The 14,852-nt window shown below is 35.0% G+C and overlaps 1 protein-coding gene across 2 annotated transcripts in view; it reads right to left on the bottom strand.

The window, feature by feature from the left end:
- Nucleotides 1-14,852, bottom strand: part of LOC149476038 (A-type potassium channel modulatory protein KCNIP1) — a 62,448-nt gene that overhangs the window by 23,103 nt on the left and 24,493 nt on the right. The window lies entirely within an intron of this gene.

A 14,852-nucleotide genomic window follows, 5' to 3' on the forward strand; every position in this document is an offset into this window, starting at 1 on the left:
TATCTATGGTTAAACCCCTTTTTCCAAGATGGCGGCCATAGGACAATACACACAAACTTAGATTTAAACTTCTAAACAAATAATATAATATTAATATAACTATATGGTCTATATCTATCTTAAATATATCTATTTTTATCTGGCTTTAAAAATGTACCATTTCAATGGACTAGGGAGGGACTAGGTATCTGTAAATTAGGCATTTCTTTCCAAAAAAGCGAAACCAAAGCGAAACTGTATCACGGCTTCTAAGCAGCTTTTACCCACGTTGGTTTTACCCACAACTTCTGTTGGTATTAGCGTGATGATATAATTATAGCCTATACTCTATAGCCTTCCTCGATAAATGCGCTATCTAACACCGAAATAATTATTCAAATTGGACCAGTAGTTCCTGGGATAAGCGCGTGAAACGAACAAACTCTTCAGCTATATAATATAAGTATAGATTTTATTTTAAGGAAATCCTAAAAGTAAGATTTCTTGGCATACAGCGCCATAAACAAATTCAAACATTAATATCTTTTATGTGCATTTTACACTCAAATTTGCGGTGTTTCCTCAGTTTTACGACATATACATCACTTTCATTGTTATAGTTATTCGTAGACTGTCCTAAATATCTATACTAATATTTTAAAGTTGAAGAGTTTGTTTGTTTGAACGCGCTAATCTCAGGAATTACTGGTCCGATTGCAAAAATTCTTTCGGTGTTAGATAGCCCATTTATCGAGGAAGGCTATAGGCTAATATCATCACGCTAAGACTAACAGGAGCGGAGCCACGCGGGTGAAACCGCGAAGCGCAGCTAATATTAAATAGGAAGCATTTGAATATTTCTTTCACTCATAAAACTGACCAATTACCTCGTGAATTATTTATCTAATATTTTAAGAGGGAATAAAATAGAGTACATATTTCCTATCTGAAAATATTCTATAGGTACTTACTTCGAAAACATTAATATTAAGCTAAAGAGTTTGTTCGTTTCAACACACTGATCTCAGGAACTACTGGACCAATTTCCGAATCACCGCGGTTGATGTGTTTATTCCTGAGTGCTATATGCTATAAATTACGTTTCAGATTATGTTTTCAGGGACACAATGCCCCTATAAACAGAGCAGTAGGTATATGAGAAGTATACGAATCAGCTTCGCGAAGCCAGGGATGTAGACATAGTTTCAGAAAAATCAAATAAGCTTTTTACGCTGTTTTGTTGCGTATGCAAAACTAAAATATTCATTGCGTATGACTCTGACGGTGGAATACCCTAAACATGTACCACAGGCGAAGCCGGGGCTGCTAGTTAAAGAAATAACAAAGAATATCCTCCTTTTTTGAAGTCGGTTAAAAATAAGCGAACGTAACATGTCCTATTTCTTCGCATCGTGAGTAAAACTTTAAAAACATTCGTCTGAAAATAAACAGTTCTGCTGAAGACGGGATTTGGAAACTAGGTACATTGCAATTGAGTTTTAATCTGTTAGTTTATGTATTTGTGTATGTCGAAAAAGAGTAAAGGAGAAAATAATGTAACGCAAATGTATGCATCGATGTTTTATATTACACTAACCACACATTAGTTGTGCTCCGCGGTTTTACCCGCAGTGCTTCGCTCCTGTTGGTTAGCGAGATGATATATAGCCTATTAGCCTTCCTCGATGAATGGGCTATCTAACACCGAAATAATTTTTCAAATCGAACCAGTTGTTCCTTAGAGAGCGCTTTTAATACAAACAAACAAACAAACTCTTCAGCTTTATAATATTAGTATAGATTTATACGTTACCAATTTATAAAATTAAAAATTAAAACCTACATTAATTATTTACATTGAGCTCTCGCCTCTCGGCCTATTAGGGTAAAGTTAGAAAAATCGACCGTATTTTATCGAAAGAGATCTTTTAAAGATCTAACTTGGATAACCTTGGATAACATTTTTAAACTATAATGTAATGAGTTTTAATAAGATTATGGTTTTAAAATAAAATTTGTGAATGTTTGTTAATCATTCAAGGGCTAAAATTTTACTCTCTAGTACGCGCCTAAAGAAGTTTCATTTCAATAATAATAGCACAGTATTACAATATTATGTGTCTTTCTAAAACACACAGCGTTGGTGAAGAAAGCTGTCTATGAATCCTATATATCTCTATGAAAAAGGGTCACCTTACCGAATATCGATGGATCTTTCACCTCACTAGCAAGAGCGCGTCCCTAGTATGTCATCTGTCATCGCCAATTTGACATCACCTTTGAAGCGCTGTCATCTGCCTCTGCCGGCATAGCGTTTATGAATTCGTGCGCAATAACATCGCGCAGAATATAATTAGTATTTATCTCTAGTAAAAGTGATCAGATTAAGTTACTTTTACCTGAATAAAACACATAAAGCGTTAAATTTTAGTAGTAATTGGTTTAGGAACGGAATTAGTTCCAATATGAAACACAAAAGACCACGTTGTCGGAAGAAAATTCGAAAACCGGTGCTTTGGTATGTATAATAGTGGCGGGAACTCTTTTTCGTCCTCGGAGGACGAGAGAAGCAATGGTTCGTCACTGCCCAAGAGACCGGGAGACGAGAAATTCCGTAAGTACAATCAGACTTGTCATAACATGTCCGGACTCGTGCATAGAATTCCATGCAACACGTGGCATACATATTTTCACAGTTTTTGACACAAATACATCAATATTTAGATGTAGGTAATTAATAATAAAACACAATGCATGCCTATAGTGAGATCGCTATATTATCATCGGGTTTATTTATCATACACAGGCACATTGGTTACTGTGTCAAGTATTGCTTTTAACCAGAATTGTGAGATATCGTTAGGCTACCTAGGTAGAAGGTACTTAAGTTTATGGAATCGACCGTGATCCCCTATGACTAACAAGCCCCAGCAGCAGGTAGTGAGGTATCTCAATCACTTTGACCATTCAATTGTAACTACCTCAACAAAAGTGAGTACCTACTACTTAGTGCCCACTACTACACAATTAGTTCAAAACAATTAAGAGGTACTTATATTTTAGATAGGTACAAAACCTGTCTATCACAATATTCTAAAGAGAAGAAATTGTTAATTAACTATTATAATATAATTTACATATCTATCATGTATCAAACATGTCACATATAGATTTTACATTACTTAAGATATGATATAGAATGTATAAGGTGAACAATGGTCTCACACAATTTTCAGTATGAGGTACTGATTACTACAAGTTGAGATTACCTAGTTTATGGTAAATAATTCTTAACATAAAGAGCGTGTTTTCATAGTCAATTGATACCAGAATAAGCTTTGATTCTATGGGTACTTATTTGAATAAGTATTGAAAAATCATAAGAAATAGACATTGCATATTAGGAGATGTAGATATGTTTATATACGTTATCATCATCAAAGACCCATATTTACCATATCCCCGAACAGTTGAATGATATCATTCTTGCTTATTAGGTTACCGATGATAATGATGTTTATCTAGTTCCTATCTTACTTAAGTGAAAGAGCTTGCCTTAAAATTAACACTCAGGCGTGATAAAATTTTTATAATATCAACAGTAAAGTAACCAAAATCTTTGTATTTTTTATTTGTATCTTCTACAAAAATATGTACTGAAAATATGTACTAGGCGTCCTTAGCCATGATTAGCTTAGTATGGTTATGCTGAAAGAACTGAGTGTCCAGAAAGTCACAGAAAAATATATGCCATACTTACATTCAGATATGCTTCTAGCAATAAGAGCTGATGGCTCCGCCAGGTTGATATTCAATCTGAGACACCTAAACACCTAGGTATTAACCAGGTAATTTTGATACATATCACAGGTTATAACGGTAATTAAATTTTTACAAAGCCAGGATTGGCTTGTAAAATTAGACATCATTGGTAACAGTAATGAGATTCTTCCAAGGCCAGGATTGGCTTGTACAATCAGGCATCATTGGCCTATTTTCTGCCTGCATATTGCAGCCATTTCAAATGGTCGCGGAGACCCTACAAGCTAGAGGTGCCCTCTTTCTGTTTTATTTAAGCTATTAAGTTTGGTCTATTGAGACCGTTACAAAATTAACTTCACAGGTCTTGTAGACTGTGAGGATTTTGGAAAAGCTTGATTGGCACTACAGCCACATAAAGTCCATTGCCTTCTGGTTTAGTTGGACAATTATCTTTTGGGTCTACCATGACTAATCCAATTTAACTTCACAGGTCGCGGAGACCATGGAGGTTTTGGTAAAGCCTGATGGGCAGAACTATTCCAATTCAACTTCACAGGTCGCGAAGACCATGGAGATATTGGTAAAGCTTGATTGGCACTCCAATCACAAAAAGGGCCACAGCCCTCTGATTTAGTAAGACTATCAGGATTATTCTAATAATTTAACTTCACAGGTCTCGGAGACCATGGAGATTTTAGTAAAGCCACAGAATGAGCCACAGCCTTCTAGTTAGACAATTATCTTTTTGTCTACAAGGATTGTTCCAATTAACTTTACAGGTCCCGGAGACCATAGAGATTTTGGGAAAACAGGTTTGGCACATCAATTACAAAATGTACATTGTAAACCTGGATACTTGTGCCTCATGTGTGATAGTATAGAAATGTCTGTGTTATTGCTAGTCCCAAAAGCTTCAAAGATAGAGCATACTGTGGTAGTCATTAAGAGGACCATGTCTTGCACTAAATAAGAGTTGCAGACAGTTCTAGACATCTAACACTGAGAGGACTGTACAGTTGTCGCCTCCAGGTATTTCTCTAGAGTTTCGCGCACAGCAGACCAAGAGAGAAAGGCTTTCCCTCTACATGCTACACAAGACTTACGAGCTGTGGAAAAGACAACATACACAGAAATGTCATAGTCTTTGTAAAAGAACAAGTTTGTCACTTCCTAACTACAGATACCGCGGATGCGGGCTGAGTAGGACATCTGAACAGTACTTACCTGTCAGAGAAATGGAGAGGGAAGCAGGGGACTTGGCCTTAGAATTTCTGACTTATATGTAGTGTACCATAGGTATGCAATAAAAATGCTTCTGAGTAGATTGAAAGGGGCGCACATCCTGTAGCCCAAGCAACCAATCAGACTTTGGTCGCCCACATACAAAGGTTGCTAACTCTCTTAGCCCTCACAACTGAGTAACTGTACCTAGATGAGAAGTTGAGAATAACTCTTGGCACGCTTCCAGGACGCCTAAATGGCTTTTGATTTAGATTGCCTCTCAAGAAATCTACCTGTACCGGAGTGGCTTCTCCTACCTTGTACAACAGGAAATATATTTCGGAGGCTCCTGATATGGTCCATTCCGCTATCCAAAGAGGTGCTTTAGTGCCAGGGCATATTTGCCAAAGCCTGCTTCGAATTATGCGACATCTGCAGTCGTTGATGGAGCTGACGCCTAGGCTGAATATTCCCTTCCAAGGATAATCCTCCAAGTGTACTAGCGCACCTCGCACCCCGGGACCCGGGCAGATACATAGCACCCAAGGGTGGCTTATGGTTAATATAATAAATAATAATAATATACGGGCATTTCTCCGCAACTCGATGTCAAGCGCCTAAAGATGGCTTATGGTTATTGACTATTATGGTTATATATGGTTATTGACCCAGAAGTCAGGAGCACTCAGACCATTGGTGAATGGCCTTACCCCCCAACTGCTCAGTCAGAAAAGGGGGGGGGGGGAGGAAAAAGCCCATTGTAGAGCAAAGGAGAAAGAGCAGTTAGGTAGTGGTGCCCCTCCACAGTGCCAACATATGATCCTCCAAGCAGGAGGTGACTTTCATAATGCAAAAAAGAAGAATGCATGTAATCTAGTATACAGAGATTCTATTTAGCTAATTAAATTAAATTAATTAATTTTAATTAGCCTAGGTCTATCATAAGCAAGCTGACCCTATTCTCTCAGGAGCTCTTATGCTATTACTGGGGTCAGGCCGAGAAGCTCATGACATGAACATGACTTCTGAACATCTCAAAATAGAGTTTGTTATCACAGCAAAATAAGATTATAACCTGACCTGAATTTGGATATAAAACGGATACAACAACATATTATCCATCAGGGGTCGGTTGTGAGGACAACCAGACACATAAATATGCCCAGTGACCCATGTGGAAAGGTTGGTTCAAGTAACAAAGGACTGATTTTCAGTCTTAAAAGTAGATAATTGATTCTTATCTATAGAGGGGCGGACCCTTTAAGCTTGCAACACAAACCTTTATGTCTGGCTAGATAAGTTCCTTCCAGATCTTAAAGACAGTAGCAACCCTGTCCAGCAGTGGTTTCAAGAAGGTGGTAAGGGCACCAACCTGTTGAGGCAATGGAAGGACCATACAGTCCTTTATAAAGTTTTACTGTCAATCAGTCAATTTAGCCAGTGCCAGTGAGTCTGGTTTACTTTAAGGTAACCTTAAACTGTTTAATTAATTATTTAATTAATTGTAATGATCAATGTGTAACAAACATGCTTAAAGCTTAAGGTACAGTTGTGTTAACATTGGTATTATAGTTATTTTATATACAGATGTTATTTACTGTAGTATTTAGCCTTAGAGGCTCCATTGTTTATCCTTGATGACATTGATCTTCCTTTGAGTTATAATTTTTAAAATGTTATTTTTATCTTATTATTCGAACTTTGATTTGTTTCAAAGATACAGAGAAATAATAAATCAGTTCTTGGGTTCTAAGACTTAGTTCATTAGTATTGGCTTATGATTATCTGAGGAGAATAATTTAAAATTTAGAGGATATATGGTTAGTTCTTACATGAAAGAAAAACTATTTTTGTTGTTGCTACATAACCCCCTTGTATTGTTTTTAGAATTTAAAATATAACTTTATTTTACAATACAAGAGGTTCATTTAACATTCTGAAAGGAATGAAATTTAAGTTGTTAATACTCTTAGGTATTACAATATTAACAAGATAATTTATTTTCAACATAGCGTTTGTATGTCTTTCTTCACCAGCAGATATCAAACACATCTTCACCAACGCTGTGTGTTTTAGAAAGACACATAATATTGATGTTTTGCATTAAAACAAAACATGTATTATGTGTCGAATAAAACACACAGCGTTGCAGTTTACTGCTTGCTGATGAAGATGCTATGCCGGCAGAGGCAGATGACAGCGCTTCAAAGGTGATGTCAAATTGGCGATGACAGATGACATACTAGGGACGCGCTCTTGCTAGTGAGGTGAAAGATCCATCGATATTCGGTAAGGTGACCCTTTTTCATAGAGATATATAGGATTCATAGACAGCTTTCTTCACCAACGCTGTGTGTTTTATTCGACACATAATACATGTTTTGTTTTAATGCAAAACATCAATATTATGGTAATACTGTGATAATAGTTTAAAAAAACTAAAAAACACGCTTTTAGTTCGGTTTTTTATAAAATACGTGTTTTTATTTTTTTTTAACTATTATTTATTTTATCAAATTAGTGTATTGTCATCGGTCCTCAATAAATCTACAAAGTTTGAACGAAATCTGGCCGTTTAAAGTTGGTCAAAATCGCGCCCAAAGAAGTCGGTTACAAACATACAAACATACAGGTGAAGCTAATATAAAGCGTGTAAAAATTCACTAGGTACCAGATAACTGATACCTATTACCTATAAGAATTATCAATTATGTTTCTTATACCGGGTGCTCGCCAATAAAACATTAAAAATAGAAACACTAGCTAGCTAGTTGTATATGAAACAAAATATAACAACTCATATTTTCTCCAGTATAAACCAATAGCCATTCAATAAAACGGCTAAGCCAAATCATTCAAATTTAGTTATTCTAGGACTAAACAATAAAACATTATTTATTGTTAAAAGTTTTAAATATTCCTTCTAATATATTATAAATTATATTATATACTAGCTTTTCACCCGCGGCATCGCCCGCGCAGTCAAAGAAAAACCCGCATAGTTCCCGTTCTCGTAGATTTCCGGGATAAAACCTATCCTATGTCCCAGGGTAAAAAGTAGCCTATGTCCTTTCTCGGGTATCAAAATATGTCTATACCAAATTTCATGCAAATTGGTTCAGTAGTTAAGGCGTGATTGAGTAACAGACAGACAGACAGAGTTACTTTCGCATTTATAATATTTGTATGGATAGGTATATTATAAATGCGAAAGTTTGTGAGGATGTGTGTGTGTGTGTTTGTTACTCCTTCACGCAAATACTACTGAACCGGATTACAATGAAATTTAGCACACGTATAGAGGGTAACTTGGATTAACAAATAGGATAGGTTTTATCCCGGAAATCCCACGGGAACGGGCACTATGCGGGTTTTCCTCTGAAAACGCAGGCGAAGCCGCGGGCGGAAATCTAGTCAATTTTTTAGTTGAATAGCAATCGAAACCACAAAAGTATCGATAAAAAGCAGTTTAAATACTTCATAAGTGCATTTAAATGTTTCAGCATCAAATAGTTTTTAAGATAAATACTCGATGTATCGCTGTTTTTAAGCGCTCATTATATCTCGATAGAGAGGTACTTAAAATATGTATGTATTTAACTAAAAGTTTGGAAAATCCAAAAGTACACGACTCATAATGCTCATTTAATTATGAAATATATAAAAAAAAAAAAAAAACTTATTGTAGTTTTCGTTTTTTATTAATTGCAATTAAACGACACTGAATTAATTAATCATTCGCATTCAGTGACCTACAATCGTCGATTAGAATATTTAAAAAAAAAATATAACTCAAATGATGGATTTTTTCACAAGTTATAGTGTTTTCAGGTTTCACACATGACGGACAGGAAAATTTTTTGACCTATTTCGGTGTTTTTTTCCAATTCTATTGAAGTACCTAAATCAATTTTTAAAAAGTATGGGATTAATCTCCATTAAATTATCTCGACAATAGTATGCAAAATATCTTGATTCCGTGAACTAACAAGGCTATAATAATAAGAATAGCTGCAAAAATGAGGCGAAAAAAATTTTTCGATCGTAAAGCACTCTCTGATGCTTCGCATCATGAGTCGTGCAAAATGCTTGCACAAATGTGTTATTTCCAAGGCATTGTGGGCTGTCTAAGCAAGTGCTACCACCACTACCACTGCCCATGAGGAAATGGGATATAGAAAGGATTGAATTGATTAAGAATTTAAAAAGGATTGTGTGGGGGAAGGAAGGTGGAATTCCCCCATCAAAAAAGGGCAAGATCTTCGACCAGTCCACTCGACTTAATTATTTTATTGTTATAATAACTGTATTTATATATGTTAACGGTACAAATATCTTTCTTCCTTATAAATTTACTAGATTTCCGCCCGCGGCTTCGCCCGCGTTTGCAAAGGAAAACCCGCATAGTTCCCGTTCCCGTGGGATTTCCGGGATAAAAACTATCCTATGTGTTAATCCAAGATACCCTCTATATGTGTGCTAAATTTCATTGTAATCGGTTCAGTAGTATTTACGTGAAAGAGTAACAAACATCCATAGATCCATACATCCATACATCCATACAAACTTTCGCCTTTATAATATATATCTAATATCTAATAAAAATATCTAATATATGAAAGTTTGTGAGGATGTGTGTGTGTGTGTTTGTTACTCCTTCACGCAAATACTACTGAACCGGATTACAATGAAATTTAGCACACGTATAGAGGGTAACTTGGATTAACAAATAGGATAGGTTTTATCCCGGAAATCCCACGGGAACGGGCACTATGCGGGTTTTCCTCTGAAAACGCAGGCGAAGCCGCGGGCGGAAATCTAGTCAATTTTTTAGTTGAATAGCAATCGAAACCACAAAAGTATCGATAAAAAGCAGTTTAAATACTTCATAAGTGCATTTAAATGTTTCAGCATCAAATAGTTTTTAAGATAAATACTCGATGTATCGCTGTTTTTAAGCGCTCATTATATCTCGATAGAGAGGTACTTAAAATATGTATGTATTTAACTAAAAGTTTGGAAAATCCAAAAGTACACGACTCATAATGCTCATTTAATTATGAAATATATAAAAAAAAAAAAACTTATTGTAGTTTTCGTTTTTTATTAATTGCAATTAAACGACACTGAATTAATTAATCATTCGCATTCAGTGACCTACAATCGTCGATTAGAATATTTAAAAAAAAAATATAACTCAAATGATGGATTTTTTCACAAGTTATAGTGTTTTCAGGTTTCACACATGACGGACAGGAAAATTTTTTGACCTATTTCGGTGTTTTTTTCCAATTCTATTGAAGTACCTAAATCAATTTTTAAAAAGTATGGGATTAATCTCCATTAAATTATCTCGACAATAGTATGCAAAATATCTTGATTCCGTGAACTAACAAGGCTATAATAATAAGAATAGCTGCAAAAATGAGGCGAAAAAAATTTTTCGATCGTAAAGCACTCTCTGATGCTTCGCATCATGAGTCGTGCAAAATGCTTGCACAAATGTGTTATTTCCAAGGCATTGTGGGCTGTCTAAGCAAGTGCTACCACCACTACCACTGCCCATGAGGAAATGGGATATAGAAAGGATTGAATTGATTAAGAATTTAAAAAGGATTGTGTGGGGGAAGGAAGGTGGAATTCCCCCATCAAAAAAGGGCAAGATCTTCGACCAGTCCACTCGACTTAATTATTTTATTGTTATAATAACTGTATTTATATATGTTAACGGTACAAATATCTTTCTTCCTTATAAATTTACTAGATTTCCGCCCGCGGCTTCGCCCGCGTTTGCAAAGGAAAACCCGCATAGTTCCCGTTCCCGTGGGATTTCCGGGATAAAAACTATCCTATGTGTTAATCCAAGATACCCTCTATATGTGTGCTAAATTTCATTGTAATCGGTTCAGTAGTATTTACGTGAAAGAGTAACAAACATCCATAGATCCATACATCCATACATCCATACAAACTTTCGCCTTTATAATATATATTAGATATTAGATATTAGATAATTTTAATGCCATAAAACCAAAATATCAATTTCAATCTCTCTTCCTTTCTTTCGACTAGCCGTCCGAATATCAAATCTTTATTTTTTACTTATCCGTCTTTGAAGTCGGCTTTTTTTAACGTTGTTATTCACGATTAAAACCGGGCAACTTAATAAAACTGTGCTTATATAAATAAGTATATGTATACCTATGTGAGTGTAATAATTAATTTGATTCAACGATACAGGTGACGTAGAAGATATTATCGTCCATCGCGATAGGTTTGACCTCGCGTGACTTGACATTTGTAGTGCGGGAGACAGTTGCAAATATACCATGTATATCATGTACTAGCTGCGCTCCGAGGTTTCACCCGCGTGGCTCCTTTCCTTTTGGTCTTAGCTTGAATATATATAGCCTTCGGCCTTCCTCGATGAATGGGCTATCTAACACCGAAAGAATTTTTCAAATCGGACCAGTAGTTGAGACCTGAGATTAGCGCGTTCAAACAAACATACAAACAAACTCTTCAGCTTTATAATATTAGTATAGATTAATTATAGTTAGAGTGGAGTTGAGAAATAATTTTAATTTAATATTATAGTTAAAGTTACCAATTTAGGCGATAAGTGGGAATCAAACATTTCATTGTAATTAGCGTCCAAAATGAATCATGTTCAGACCCTATTCGTTGGATTTTGGAAACGTTAAATATGAGGACAATAGCCGAAAACGGACATCGACTGTTTTGTTTTCCTCTCTTTCTCTTTTTTTGAAGGCGGTTAAAAATCCACTGATCTCCTACTGTGTTATAATTAGTAATGTAACTAACACAACTTTGTTTTATAGGCCACTAGAGGTCCGCCCCGGCTTCGCCCGTGGTACATATTTCGCAATAAAAGGTAGCCTATGTCCTTTCTCGGGTATCAAAATATCTCCATACCAAATTTCATGCAAATTGGTTCAGTAGTTTAGGCGTGATTGAGTAATAGACAGACAGACAGAGTTACTTTCGCATTTATAATATTAGTATGGATTCACACGTCTGCCGAACAACGTGACAAACAACGAACACATAGGGACAGCACTATAGGTACAGAGAAGCGAGAAGGAAATAAGTATATCTCTTTTCTTCGTATAGTGCTGTCCCTATGAGTTCGTTGTTTGTCACGTTGTTCGGCAGACGTGTGGATGGCCTATATCTATAGTCAGTAGCGATAAATATTATTAATCTTAATATATATAAATCTCGTCTCACAATGTTTGTCCTCAATGGACTCCTAAACCACTTAACCGATTATAATAAAATTCGCACACCATATGCAGTTCGATCCAACTTGAGAGATAGGATAGTTTAAACATGTAGGTACCACGGGCGAAGCCGGGGCGGACCGCTAGTTATTATATAAAAAAATAAGAACATAAATACGCACAAGCACTTGATCTCTTTTTTAACTTCCATTTATCTCCATATTTATAATTAAATGCATTTTAATTAACCGGAGTGCTTTTGAGAGCACGCGGTAGCCCTGGCAGTATTTTTTAAATATTTTAATGAATTCACTAGTTGCGGTTGAGAATATGAAGATTTTTCGTTTTGAAATGTTTGGGCGGGAAAATGTTGTGCCAATCTAACGGGATGTAAAACGGGACCCTATTACTGAGACTTCGTTGTCATCTGTCTAGTGTCTGTCTGTCTCCAGGCTGTATCTCATAAACATCGATAGCTAGAAAGCTGAAATTTTCACAAAAGATGTATTTCCGTTGCCGCTATAATAACAAGCACTAAGCATTAAAAGAATAAAATATTAAGGAGGGTCCCCATAGGACCGCGGAACCTTTTTTCCTGTTATCATTTTGTTTCTAATTTTTCTCCAGGATGTACATCAAATGAAGCTTCAGCTTTCTCAAAGATTTTTTTGGTACAACTTCATTTTTCGTTTTTTTATTGCTCTTCAAGATTTTTCACGTATCGGTTAAATCTTTAGGTATATTTATAAGATAACCTCCATATTTATGCATTTTAAAGAATAAATTGATTTTTTTACGTTTTCTTCAAAGAATTCTTTTTTACAAATTCAAATTCAAATTATACGTTTAAAAGGCTTCTATCTTATATTCCTCAAAGATTTTAAACCTCAATTAAATAGCCATATATTTTTAAGTTGTTTCAAGATTTTTGCACGTAAATCTCTCCGTTTTTTAGTTTTCCAACATTTTCCCACTCAAGTTGACTTTGCAACGTGTGAACGTTATGTAACATCACACGAGATCTCTAGAGATAGCAGTTTTAATATATCTCGGTTTATTTTTATTTTTAGTTGGTATTTCACATCATATTTTTGAAGTGAAAACTTCTTTAGCGGCGTTGAGCACTTTTTCTGTAATGGGTATAAAATCTTAAACTCGCGTCAGGACACGTGACCTGATCGAAAAAGCGTAAGACGGATACCAATTATGTACCATTCCAAAATATCAAACATGCTCAACGTTAATAATCAAGTTTTCACTTTTTCCCCCAGTGCAACCCGTCTTTTTTTTATAAAAATGTCTGTACAAAAATGAAAAAAATGTAACTATTTCTATATGGGAATCATGGTAGTTAACATTTTTGTGAAAGTTGTGAATTAAATCCTTTTTCGCGGGTTGAATCGGAGTGGAAACAAAAAAAGTATATTCAGGAATAGGTACAGCAGTTTTTTATTGATTAAGAATATTCGAAATTATAGCAAAAATTGAAAATTCTAAACTTTAAACAATATCTATGTGTATAATTCTGAGACAGAGAAGTTTGAGAAGAGAGACATTACCTATGTGACCTTCAACTTACAGTAAAATTTTCATTGAAATCGATTCTTTAGAATTCTAATTATATACTTTTATTACATACTAGCGGTCCGCTCCGGCTTCGCCCGTGGTACATATTTACGCTTTCTCTACATAAAAACCATCCTCGTACTTCAAGGAATATAATAAAAAAATTTTCTAAATAGGTTCAGCCGTAATTCTCGAGTTATGCGCTTACCAACACATTTTGCGATTCATTTTTATATACATGTATAAGATTACTTCTTCGTGTAAGTTTATTTATTAAAATATTAGCGTATTCATTCAAGTATTATGGTATCTTATTTGAAGAATCGCCCCGAATTATAGATATTATTATCGTGTAATAATAATAGTATTATGCCTCAGGTATCCTGAGTGGCTTCCTTTTTTAGCTCACGCAACCACACATATATTTATGTTTTCTATTACCTATTATTTATAATTTACAATGCTATTTTATATGTGTGTTGTGTGTGTTGGAATAAATGGTTTCTTTCTTTCTTTCTTAATTTCAGATTTGCCTGAAAAGCAAAGATTTGTAGATTGCAGACAAAAAACGTTTTCTGGTTATCTTTAAAGTTTAAACCAACATAGCGTTTTATTAATACGTACGATTACTAGAATTTCCTGATACTAGTATAGTCCAGTAAAAAAAATAAACAAAAACCATAGATTAAAGTCATAACAGTTAACAAACAATCTAGCCAAGATGAAAGATTCACGTTTAAAAGCTGACGCGGTGAAAATGTAAACAAATGTATGATTGCTTCCATTCACTCTATGAGCCGTTAGAATGTCTATGGTTCTTGAAAACGTTTTGAATTTCGAACGGAGAGGTTTTTGAAAATAGAATTTGAAGTGACAGTTTACATTTATGAGCTAAATGTTTGTTTTTATATAAAGAATGTGATACATTTTAATTTTTTATTTAGTTGTTTTAAATGAAGTATGTGCACCTTTTTTTCGAGAATAAAACATCTTTTTTTTCGTAGATTACGATTGCTTTATTCATACACAGATGTTCTAATGTATCGGAAGTATATGACAATGCCAAAACTATTTGTATTT

Source organism: Colias philodice, chromosome 29 (assembly GCF_061535455.1).
Source record: "Colias philodice isolate Cphi_HAF_F1 chromosome 29, ilColPhil1 Martin Lab GWU primary, whole genome shotgun sequence".
Lineage (NCBI taxonomy): Eukaryota > Metazoa > Arthropoda > Insecta > Lepidoptera > Pieridae > Colias > Colias philodice.